Source organism: Manis javanica, chromosome 14, assembly GCF_040802235.1.
Source record: "Manis javanica isolate MJ-LG chromosome 14, MJ_LKY, whole genome shotgun sequence".
Lineage (NCBI taxonomy): Eukaryota > Metazoa > Chordata > Mammalia > Pholidota > Manidae > Manis > Manis javanica.
In genome coordinates, this window is record NC_133169.1 from 7194328 (window position 1) to 7206523 (window position 12196).

The following is a 12196-nucleotide window of genomic DNA, read 5'->3' on the forward strand; positions in this document are numbered from 1 at the left end:
TCTCAGCTACCAGTCCTCCTGCCTCCATGTCATACATTTTTTTTAATTCAATGTACCTTTGTAAAGGAAAAACACACTCCCTCTGTGTGTTCCTTTTACTGTCACCTGCTACCATGTTCACATACTTCACCTCACTTCTGACACCATATGTGTGGGTTTTCCACAAGGCAAGCAATTCTCCAGCATCAGCTGGGTGAGCTACAGACCAATGCAGTTCTGACATCTCATAACCTGGAGTTTGTATCATTACCCACAAGTTGAGGGTTCAGTCCTCCAAGACTGCTCCCACTTCAAGATGCCAATTATAAGTCCCAGGTTGCCACCTTTACTTCTAACCAACTGGCTACAAACCAGGGCTCCCATGACTCCTTCCTTGGATTCAATAATTTGCTAGACTGGCTCACAGAATTCTGGGAAACACTTATGTACATTTACCCACTTATTATATGATGTGAGATACAGATGAACAACCCGATGAAGAGATACATAGGCTGAGGTCTGGGAGGGACCCAAGGGCAGGAGCTTCTGTCCAATGGAGTTGGGGTGTGCCACCCTGTCAATACATGAACATCTTCACCAAGGCAAATGCTCTCCAAACCCCATACTTTGGGGATTTTTATGGAGGCCTCATCATATAGGCATGACCAATCATTAACTCTCTATCTAGCCCCTTTCCCCTCTCTGGAGAATAAGGGGGTGAGGCTGAAAGTTCCAAGCTTCTAATCATGGCTTGGTCTTTCCAGTGACCAGCCTTCATCCGGGAGCCTCCCAGGAGCCCAGCCACAGTCACCTCATAAGAACAAAAGACACTGCTATCATCCAGAAAATTCCAAGGGATTTAGGGACTCTGTCAGGAGACAGGGTCAAAAACCAAATTTTAGAACAAAAAATGCTCCTGGTGTTCTTATGACTCAGGAAATGACAAGGGTTTCAGGAGTTCTGTGCCAGGAACTGGGGGCAGAGACACATACATTCATATTATTTGGTAGTCAAAACATTTTAAAAGACAATTTTTTTAATTGTTCAAACTCTCACTCATAAAACTTAATCTTAGCAACTATTTTATAAGAAAATACACATGACTGATTTTATTATCTTGATGTGAATGTTCTGCAGAAGAAATATGCTTATATGTAGGCAATAATATCGAGCTTAAAACCACACATAAGCAATATGTAGTGGCTAAGTACTGCATTTTTTATCTCTCTCAATTTTAATTTCTTTAAAAGTTGCCAAAGATTTACTAACTAATGAATTGAATAGTATACTACCCCTAAATCAATTAAGAAGTTTAGAAAATATTTTAAATTAATAGCCCAATGTAATACAATAACAATATTGAGAAATTACCAGAAAAACAATAACTCTTTAAAATTTTACACAGCTAGTATAAATGGGTTCACTCTGTAGGTCCATATCAGGTATAAAAGCCTAAGTTTATAGAAAAGAACCAATTTATACAGCTATCACTTATTTAAATTATAATTCAATGTAGTTGTATATATCTATGTTTAGATTTACATACTTTTACATACTAGAGTGAATTTTTTACCTATTGGACAAATATGAGGAATTTAGATAGTTGCATATAATCTATTTTGTTGTTGAATCAAGGATATAATGCTTTTAATTAGTTAGTATGTCATCTTTGCATTTTTGTTTATGCTGTGGCAAACAGGAAAAAGAAGTAGCCATAATTTAATCCAAGATTCACAAAACAATTTTATTACAAGGGTCATTTTGATTAGAAGTATAAGCAAAATTGAGTTTAGATTTAGTTCTCTTGTTTTTATCTTACCAAGTAATATAAAAGCTTTCTAAAGTTTGATACAAAAGAATTTCTTCCAGCCTTTTAAAATGATAACTAAATCTTTTTGTCATTTTTATCTTCTATACAAAATAAAGAGAGTGGGGCCTGAAGTCTTTTGCATGTATTTATAATCAAATTTAGATTGATTCCCCTCCTTTGGAGTCTGAGATCCCTAGAGATTTGTAGTAAGCTGGTGGCCTTTTGTGCTGACATTGTTTCTTCACTTGATAAGCAATTCCTGGCCTGCTTCTGGGAGTTGGTAGAGACTGAATGTCTCTGGGACACCAAAGTATCATGCAATGCAAAATGTCCACCATGAACTGGGTGTTATCAGAACCATCAAGTATAAAGCTGAATGGGTCTCACATCAATCCATTATAAAACAGAGATGGAATATACCAGACTGGGCCTGAACAGGTGAACAATGTACAAGTAAGCTGCATTAGCAGGTGGCTTGGTGACTGTTCCAAATGCTTTTCTACCTCTTCCCTCACCCCATGCCTCACGGTGAGTTCCTGATGAACAATGAATAGAGAAAGAAAAGGGATGGGCCTGGATCTGCACACCGTATCAGCTCCACATGGAAAAGAATGGCCTCTCCATTACAACCCCACCCAGTGGTGGCTTTGAAGTCAGTGTTGAAAGACAATCTACCCAGTAGACAGAACTTCAAGCTGCATATCTAATTGTTACTTTGTTTGGAAGGAGATGGCCTGCTGTATGTGACTCATCTACATGACTCAAGAGCAGCATCTAACAGGTTGGCCACTTGGTCAGGGAGTTAAAAGAAATACAAAATTTGAAGATTGGTGAAGAGGAATTCCGAAAGAACTATGTGAAGTGGTCAGAGTGTAAAGATACTGGTGATCCATGTAGATGTCCTTTAAAATACTGGAGTTTCCTAAGCTCGGGGTTCCTCAGCTGAGACACAAAGCTACTACATGCAGAGCATCTATCTGGGCTCCTCTGCTTCATCCAATGGGACTTGGATGCAGGGGGAATTGAGACAAACATGAGGCTCTTGCTGCCTGCTGGGCCCCGAGTAAGAACGCCCCTTGTCCCTGACCCAGGAGTCCCATGTCTTCTCAGCATCCCTGAAACAGTGGCAGGCAAACTTACTGGCTTGCAAGTGGAATAAAAAAAAAAATCTCAGATTCTTCACAGGTGTTGACAATTTTGGCAATGGGCATGAAATGCTGACAGAGACATGGCTTTCTGGAAGAGGAAAGTTCAAGGGCCCTTTGTAGGACAGGCTGGGAGATATGAGACACTCCCTGGGGTCTGGGAGCAAACGCTCTTATCAAAGTGATGGGCAAGAGCAGGGGAGGAGTACAGGTCCCATTTCTCTACCTGTCAATGAGGTTGAGGGCTAAGATTGAAGCAAGATGTCCAAATGGTGTTTGGTTATTTTCCTCTGAGCGGGAGGAGGAAGAGATGTGATTCTGACAGTGCAACAGCAAGCCTACAGCAGCGGCCAGGCAGTCAAGGTATCCCCAAATCAGAACTTACTGGTGTCAGTAGTAAGGAAAAGAGCTCTGGGTAGACCAGACCTAGAGCTCTGTTTGCTTGGGCCTGGGCCACTGCCAATCACTTGAAACTCAATGTGCAAAGCTCTGTTTATTGACACAGAGCCACACTAAAGTGACTGGTTAAGTCATTGCTCTCTGCCCCAGAAAGAAACACTATCTGAATTTTCCAAGGCTATTACAGGTTGAACAACTTTATGGTGGTTGTTCATAAAAAGCCTCTCTATGAGGTGACATTAAGCTGACGTTTGAATGATAAGAGCTTGATAAGTAAAGATCAAGCAATAAGCATTCCAGGCAGAGAACACCTAACTCAAAGACCCTTCACTGAAAATAAGTATGGCATGTTCCAGGAACAAACAGGAGGATTGAATGTGGGGAATGAGGAAAAAATGCAAAGACTCCCATGTTTTTAGCTTGAGCTAGTATGTGGATGATGGTGGGCATGATCACCAGGGGAGAAGCAGATTTGGGCAGAGAATCGGCTGTTTGGTCAGGTTAAGTTTGAAACATCTCTTAGATGTCTGTGAAGATAATCAAATAGGCAGTTATATATATGAACCTGGAGTTCTGGAAAGAAGTCCAGGCAAGAAATAGGTATTCGGGAGGACTTGGCATATATCTAACATTTATTAGTTGCTTACTATGTGCTAGGCACAATCTAAGCAGTTTTATAAATATTTTCTTAGTAATACTCTCAACATCCTTTTGGAGTGGGCACTGTATGATTATCTTCATTTTAAGATGAAGAAACAGAAAATTTCCCTGAGGTCATTCAACTAGTAGTGGTAAATCCAAAAGGAAAATCCAAACAGGCTGACTCCAGAGTCCTAAGCTCATTCCCACTGTGCTACGTTACCTGGCACATGATGGTATTTAAAGCCACGTACCAGATGGGGTCACCGAGGGACACTGAGAGAGAAAGGGGCACTGACGTACTGCAGCATTTATTTATGTCCCTTCGGATATCCCATTCCCTCTATTTGGCTGTGCTTCTAGACAAGATGCTAACTTATTCATTTGACCTGTGTCATCTGATTGTTTACTTTCATTCCATACCCATAGAATTAATGTAATGAAGTACATTAAGTCATCTTATTTGAAACCCTCCAAACTTGGTAAAACTCCTGAATTTCCTGTTCTATTGATCATGTTGGCAAGAAATTTATGGCCAAAATAATTTATACTGGAAGCTGTTCCTTTAGTTTCTGTGGCCTTTAGTGATAAAAAAAGAGACTTGGCTCTTTTGTATGTAATTATAAATGTCTTATTGGATCAGTTAAAAGGTCCACTGAGCTGCTCTTGCACAAACTCCACACATAAGGCCATCTCACAAGATGTCATTTAAAAGCCTCATAAGTGAAAATTTGATAGAAATGTGCATTCTGTAACATGAGCAAGAATGACTTTGCTAAGCTGTTTATTACATTCATGAAATTGAGATCTCTTAACAATTTTGATGGTTTGGATTAACTATCTCAGTGTTAGGTGAGGCATAGTTGGACCCCTCCAGTTGCCACTGGAATGCAAAGCTTCTTTTAGGGCGTTGCTGCTCAAAGTGAGGTCTCAGAACAGCCGCACCTGCAGCACCTGGCGCTACAGACTGAACTGTGTCTTCCCCAAATGCATGGACTGAACTGTCTTCCCCAAATGCATGGACTGAATTGTGTCTTTCCCCAAATGCATACGGTGAAGCACCCCTAACTCCCAGTGTGATGGTTTTAGGGTTGGGTTCTTTAGGAAATAATTAGGTTCAGATGAGCTCATGAGAGTGGACCTCCCATGATGAATCCGTGTCCTTGTAGGAAAAGGAAGAGACCAGAGCTTTTTCTCTCTCCCATTTTCTCTGCCTTGAGAGGACACAGCAAGAAGGTGGTCATCTGCAAGGCAGAGTCCTCACCAGAAGCTGACCATGCTGGCACCCTGAGCTCACACTTTCAGCCTTAAGAAATATGAGAAAAAAAACGTATGTATTTAAGCCATCCAGTCTGTTACTTTTTATGGGAAACAGGGCTGAGACACCTGGGAGCTTGTTAGCAATGCTGAATCTCAGAGCCTATTCTAGATCTATTGAACTACAATCTGTCTTTTTATAAGATCTTCAAGCGATTTTCACACTTGCTATACGGCTTAATTAAAGTTGGAGAAGCTCTATTTTGAGGACCTGCTTCAAGATAGAATAAAAACCATCTGAACATTTCAATCCTAGGAGGCAGTTTCCCTGGGGTCAAAATCTTCAGTGTTCTCCCAACCAGAAGTACTAAATTGCTCACCAGTCCTTGGAAATGAAATCTTCTGGGTCAGCTTTCTCTGCTTCCTTTTTAACTGAATTTCATCTCTGAGGCCAGAGGTCTGTTAGGAAACAAGTAAACAGGAGGAAGACACCAGTCCTTCGACAATCAGTTTTTTTCCAGCTTTATTGAGGTATGACTGTCAAGCAAAATGTTACATACCCAAAGGGCACAACATGATGATTTGACACACATATACTTTGTGAAATGATGACCACAATCAGGTTAATTAACACATCCATCACCTCACACAGTTACTTTTTTGTGTGGTAGTGGTAACTCTTAAGGTCTACACTCTGAGCAAATCTCAGATGCATAGCCCTGTATTAACTATGGTCACTGTGCTGTTCATTACACCCCCAGAGCTTATAATTTTACAGCAGAAAGCTGGTTCCCTTCATCAACAGCTCTTTATTGCAGCAAAAACTATCCCAGTCAGCTTCACTCTAAAACCACACATTCATGTATCAAAAAAAGCAAATATCAACAGAAACTTGCAAGGAATGAAAATTGAAACTAAATTAAACCGCACACCTCTTGACACATTTAATCTTCACACACATCTTCCGGTGTAAAGGCATTGACAGACCCCCAGACCCTCCTCTTCCTCTTTAGTTGACTATATCAGAGTTGCAAACTCCACAATGACACACTTTAATGGATCCTCGTGCAAGGGGAAAGAGGATGCACTTTTAATTTCTTTTTGCCCCTGAATCACAAGTGTCTCTATCATTAGTTTTATTACGAGATCTGTGTCTTGAAATAAGTAAGGTTATATGCTTGGTTTTTGTTTGCTTTATTTTGTAATAGACTTTTACTTCTTTCAGTTTTATTGAGCGAGAACTGACATACAGCATAACATAAGTTTCAGGGGTACAGCATAATGACTTTATCTACATATGTTGCAAAATGATTACCACAATAAGTTTAGTTAACATCCCTCATCTCATGAAAAGAGGACCAAAAAGAAAAAATGGTTGTTCCTTGGGGTAACAACTTTTTAGGATCTACTTTCTTAGAAAATTTCAAATATACCACACAGCAGTGTTAACTATAGTCAACCTGTTGTACATTACACTCCCAGTACTTATTTATGTTATAACTGGAAGTTTGTATCTTTTGACCACACTTGATTTTTGAGAATACTTTTAGATTCACAGAAAAATTGAGCAGAAGATACAGAGAGGTCCCATATGTGCCCTGCGGATGACACATGTAGCCCCATCCCCCACCATTGTGGCACATTTGATGCAGCTGATGAACCTGCACTGACACATCATTATCACCCAACGTCCATAGTTTACATTAGGTTTTACTCTTGGTGTTGTACATTCTGTGGGTCTCGTCACATTTATAATGACATGTATCCACAGGTAGAGTATTATACAGAGGAGTCCCACTATGCTAGAAATCTACACTCTCACTTTTAACCACACCTTTGCCCTGGGTAAAGCAGCAACATGGCTAACTGTTCCCAAAAGCAAGCAAAAGGAACACAATACAACTGAAGACCTCAACCTCCTAACTTTTTTCACCCGAAGTGGTCCCCCTTGTAGGGTGTCAAAGTGCAGGTGGCTCTTGCTGACAGTGACATCATATAGTTGGCCTACCAAGCAGAACACACTCACCAAGTGTTGGCTTTGGTCTGTCTCTTGCCACCTCTAGGGAACAGTTTGCTTCCTTGGGTTGCCTGCAACAGGTAATAAAATAATAAAATGTCCCGGCTTTACTAGCCAAAGTCCTAGGCACTCCTAGAGAGAAGGGACAAATGTCTCAATCTTTGTATTCCACTGCATAGCACCGTGTCCTCCCCAAAACTTGCTGAGATAAATTAGAGAAGCCAGTATCTTGCCCAGGTTTCCCAACTCTATACCAGTACCTTCGCCCACTTTTCCATATGTACTTAAGTTTGCCATTTGTTGTTGTGAGTTCTTAGGGTACCATGTCTGTCCTGCCCTTTGCAGTAAGGGAAAATGGACCCCATTTTCAGCCTACAGAGTAACTGGAGCTGGACAGGGATGGCTGCATGATCTTTCTACTATGCAGACAGCCACTCCTACCTCTCTGTGATGATTTGTGCACTAAGGCTGTAATGGTTTTCCCAAGAGTTGACTTTCTCCCACTGGTGCATTCCTGGCAACTGGAATGGTATTTCCATCACATGCATAAATTAACATATAAAAAGCCAAGAGCTATTTTAAGCAGCTGGTGTTCAGTTCTTCAGAATCCATTAAACTGACCCCCCACCTAAAAAAAATTTAGAAGGATTGACTAAAAACTGGGTCTAAAGATTTTTATGTCTCCTCCCTCAGAGCCCTAGCCCTGGTTTTCCTGCTGGTTGCATTTCAAAAGCAAAAACTAGAAAATTACATCTGGGCAGCAATGTCAAGAAATTGCAGGCATGACATGACAATCCACCAAGCTGAGTCCCTGTCTTCAGTGATACGGGCAATACTGTGGAAACACATCCTTTCTGCTGACAGTTACAAATAACCTTTGTTACCTGACAAATAGTCGGGATTACCCCCTTCTGTTTTCAGCAAACCCAGAGAGAAACTATGATCCCATAGATCAAGTATTGATATCTTTCCATAAATCTATTAATTCCTGGGCCCAGCAGGACAGGAGGAGGTCTGTGAAGTTAAATACAGACTCCTCAAGGGTCCACAACGGTAGGCTCAGGGCAGAAACATATCCATTATCTTCACCAATGCAAGCACTTTCATACCAGGCTGGACCTACCATCGGCATTGAACAAAGGCTTACTAAACTAAAAGGTTTTTACTATACTGGCCACTAAGAGCAAGAACAATTTCAGAAGCATGCTTGAGTAGAAATTTAGTCACAGTAAGTCGAAGTTGGCTTTGAGGTTAACTAGTAATTGAAGGGTCCCCACTAGTAAGATGGCAAACTTCCGGCTTCTCTTCGGGGTCCTCAGTTCCCGCCGGCGCCACCTGAAGCCCAATCACCTCTCGCCCCCCTCCCAATCCCAGCACCTAGCCAACAGCCACCAGCCCCGTAGAAGTGACACCTCAATCAATTCATGCCCCTTCCTATATAACCCAGCACCTTTCCCTAATAAAGCGGAACTCTCCGGTGAATTGCTGCTATGTGTCGCTCCTTTCCTTTCAGTAATAGCAATTGAAACTATAAGCTTAGTTACAAAAAGGACAGAGCCATAGAATGAGGGGTGCAGTTTCAAGGGAAGTTTTTTTTTGTTTTTATTTTTATTTTGTTCGGGGGAGGGGACGACGGGGATGAACTTGTTTAATTAATTAAATACAAGGATGAGGCCAGGCAGAGCAAGAGGGGATGCCACCAGAAAGCACAGGTCTCTTGGAGCCTTACCCCTCCCCAGTTCCCCCTTGAGATGCCACAGCTAAGTGGCTGGAACCAAATCCTAGTGACCACTGGCCCCTTGGGGGAGGAAGGACACAGCTCTCTCCAGGCCCCTGGACACTGGATAGGGACCAGGGGTTAGCTCTAGCTCCCTGGGCCCTCTGACCCAAAGTCCACTTCCTATGGACAGGCGCTGGCCAGGGCTAAGACAATCAAGGGTAATGTCCAGGCAGACACAAAGGAAAATGGGATCTGGCTCACCCCCTACTCCCACCCCACCATCTAAGGCATAGGGTTTGAGGGTACAATGGGCCAGCTTTGCTAGGACCTGCCCTGAAAACACTCCCCTGTCCAGCTCCAAAAGGGCTTCCCTGCCTCCTTCCCCAGGACCCCAAGCACTGGCCTCTGGATCCTGCCAGGCCAGGTCTGGGCCCACACCAGCACCATCTAAACCCCTCAGACCCCAGTGGGGAGACAACGTTTTTGGAACATAGAGGTGTGCACCCAGGCAGGGATAGTCTCTTTCAGGGTCTTGGGACAGGGAGTCTGGGTCCCTTCCCATTCCAGGGCAGGGGTCCTCAGTCCCTCTGTCCAAAATGAAATCCAATAGAAGCCACAGTTGGAAGATACCAGGAGAGGAACTGGCATTTACACCTCTTACCCTAAATTCAGATCACGCACCCCTCATATACACCTCCATCCCCTGAGGACTATGCACCACCCACAGGACCCCAATCGAGAAAGGGATTGGCACCTGAAAAAACACTACTGGGTCCAAAATATCAAGCTACCCCACTAGGTTCAGGCGTGGGCCCTCCTGCTTCCTGCCCGCGTGGGCCGCACCTCCGCGCTGGTCCAGGCGTCACGTGCCCAGGGGAACCTGTGAGGTAGATGGGCCTGCAGGGCCAGGAGGAGGTGCATTTCGCCCAATGGGGTTGTGGTCTCAAACGAGGGGGAATGACTGCCGTGGCGCCACCTTTCCCAAAGTCTTTCTCACTCAGACACCCCCAGAGAGGAGCGGCTCGACCCCCAGGCCAGCAGAGACCCACCCGATTCTCTCTGCCTCCCCTCCAAAGTGAGCCAAAATGCTCTGGAAGGACCTGGATTCCTCTCCCTCCCACCCCATCCCAGGTCTCAAAGACAAAACCCGGACCCCTATGGAAACTCTACCACCCGCCTCGGCACCCTGCCCCCAGTGCCGGGGAGCAGGGCGGCCCCTCCGGGGGCAGTGGGGTAGAACCTGTGTACACCTGAGACTGGGTTCCTGAAGGGGGAACGGTGGGCCGAGCCTCGCCTTCCTGAACATCTCCGAAGGCCATCAGTGACGTGAGGGCCCCGGCCGATAGGGGTCGGGGACACGGGCAGCCCGCAGGAGCCCGTGGTTCATCTATGGTTCTTTGCATCGCCATCCCAACCTGGAGAGCAGGGTCTTGCCGGTCAGAGCGCTGGTTAGGCAATGCGCCTAGACGCACCGCCCCCCAAAGCAGGGAAATGGCGATGCAGGGAGGGGCGTGCCTGTTGGCCACCCACCTGGGGTCCCTGTTTAACACACGGGAAGAGAGTATACCTCCCGGCTATTTACAGTCGCGGGCGCCAGCTGCCTCTCTTGAGGGCCGCCTCTGGGTCCCGCCTCAGGCCTGTCCCCTTGCTGTCTTGAGGGCGCCAGGGGCGTCTTCTGGGCCCTTAGGGGACCGCCATAAGGGGCAGGACTGGCTGTCAGTCCGCGCCCAGCCCGGGCCCTGGACAGCAGGCGTGCGGCCGGTGGGCCTGCGGCGGGGCGCAGGGTGCGCGGGACCAGGCTCTGCACGCAGGCGGGCCGGGCTGGGCGTGGGGCTGCCCGCGGGCTGCGGGGAGCGCGTCGCGGGTCAGGCGCCGTGGGCGCGGGGGCGGTTCCGGGCGGAAGCGGGTGGCGGTGCGCGCCCGGCCGGCGGGGCCGCGGGGCCGCGGGGCCGGGGCGGCTCCTCCTGCGCGTGTGCGGCCGCGGGGGACCGCCCGCTGGCCTGAGCGCGCCAACTTCCCGTCGCAGCTCGGCGGGTCGCGGCGAAGGGGCGCTTGTCAACTGTGAGCAGCTTCCGTGGGTTAGAACACCTGACAGAAGCGGAGCTCCGCCCGCACCCCACAACGGCACCACCCCGGCCAGCACGGTCTCCTGGTGTGTTTGCCACGCACACTGCGCGCTCGGAACGCACACTGGGTTTCGGGGAGGGGGGGCTTCTCCTTGTGCAAATGGGTCCTGCTGCACCCAACCCCCGCACGGCTCCTTTTCCGGAGCCTCTCAGTGTTGGCGACCAGCGTTTGGAAAGGACCTCCTGGGGCGCAAAGGTTGGGGGCGGGCCGGGGGCGGGGCACGGTCTGGTCAGTTCCCGACCCCTCCACTGACCTCTCGTGGCCCCTCTGTGGGCAAAGGGACATGTGGAGGACGCCCCCCCACCCGGCCACCTGCAGCCCACCCCCCCCCCCCCCGGCCAGCCCCGCGCGCTGGTTGGATGGGAAAGGGCAGTAAAAAGCGGCAGGGACAGCCGCCCTGCCGCTCACCGCACGGGGAAGGGAGCCTTTTTACATGGGAAATACTTGAGTGCAATTTTAAAAGGAGAAGCAGACATACGATCGCTTTTATATACTATGGTATTGTTAGTTTTTTTTTTTAATTCATTGTCCATTAAATATTTTAAATTGAGGACCTGCTATAGATGCTACGAATACTTAGTTGAATAAAACAGATAAAGCTCCTCCTCTCAAGGAGATTGCTACCCCTCTTGATTCTTAAAGTCCTTAAGTGTCTTGAGGGAAGCTCCCCTGGGCTCCCTGGAATCCAGCCAGGGCTCCTGTGCGCACTACCTGTGGACCCAGCAGCCTTGCATTAGGTTACTCGGTCTGGCACCTCCTGTAGACTGGATATTCCTCCAAGACACAATGTCGCATGTCTTCGCATCCTCAGAGCTTGGTGAAGCGTGGGGCAGGGGACAGGAAGGCTAAATCTAGTTAACTTGCCACACAGGAAAGTTTACATTTGCCTGTTCGTTTTTAACCTGAGAAGGCTGTCTATGCGCTACACATTTTTGCCCAAAGTCACAGAGAAGCTTGGGTCCAGTTAGAACTGAAAGGGCCCATCTCTTGCTTGCGATCCGGGTGCTAGATTACGAGCACAATGTCAACTGAACGTTTTCATTTTAACTTGATGACTATTGCTAGAATAGTCTTTTGTGAAGTGCTTGAAGGATTAGCTAGAT

General features: G+C 46.3%; 1 long non-coding RNA gene across 1 annotated transcript; it reads right to left on the bottom strand.

Moving 5' to 3' along the window:
* Positions 1 to 5608: 5608 nt before the first annotated feature.
* On the bottom strand, positions 5609 to 11207 carry LOC140846189 (uncharacterized). The gene is made up of 3 exons (XR_012125108.1): positions 10497 to 11207; positions 7256 to 7317; positions 5609 to 5688 (listed from the first exon to the last, which is right to left on the bottom strand). It is a non-coding gene; the product is annotated as an uncharacterized lncRNA (long non-coding RNA).
* Between the last annotated feature and the right edge of the window lie 989 nt (positions 11208 to 12196).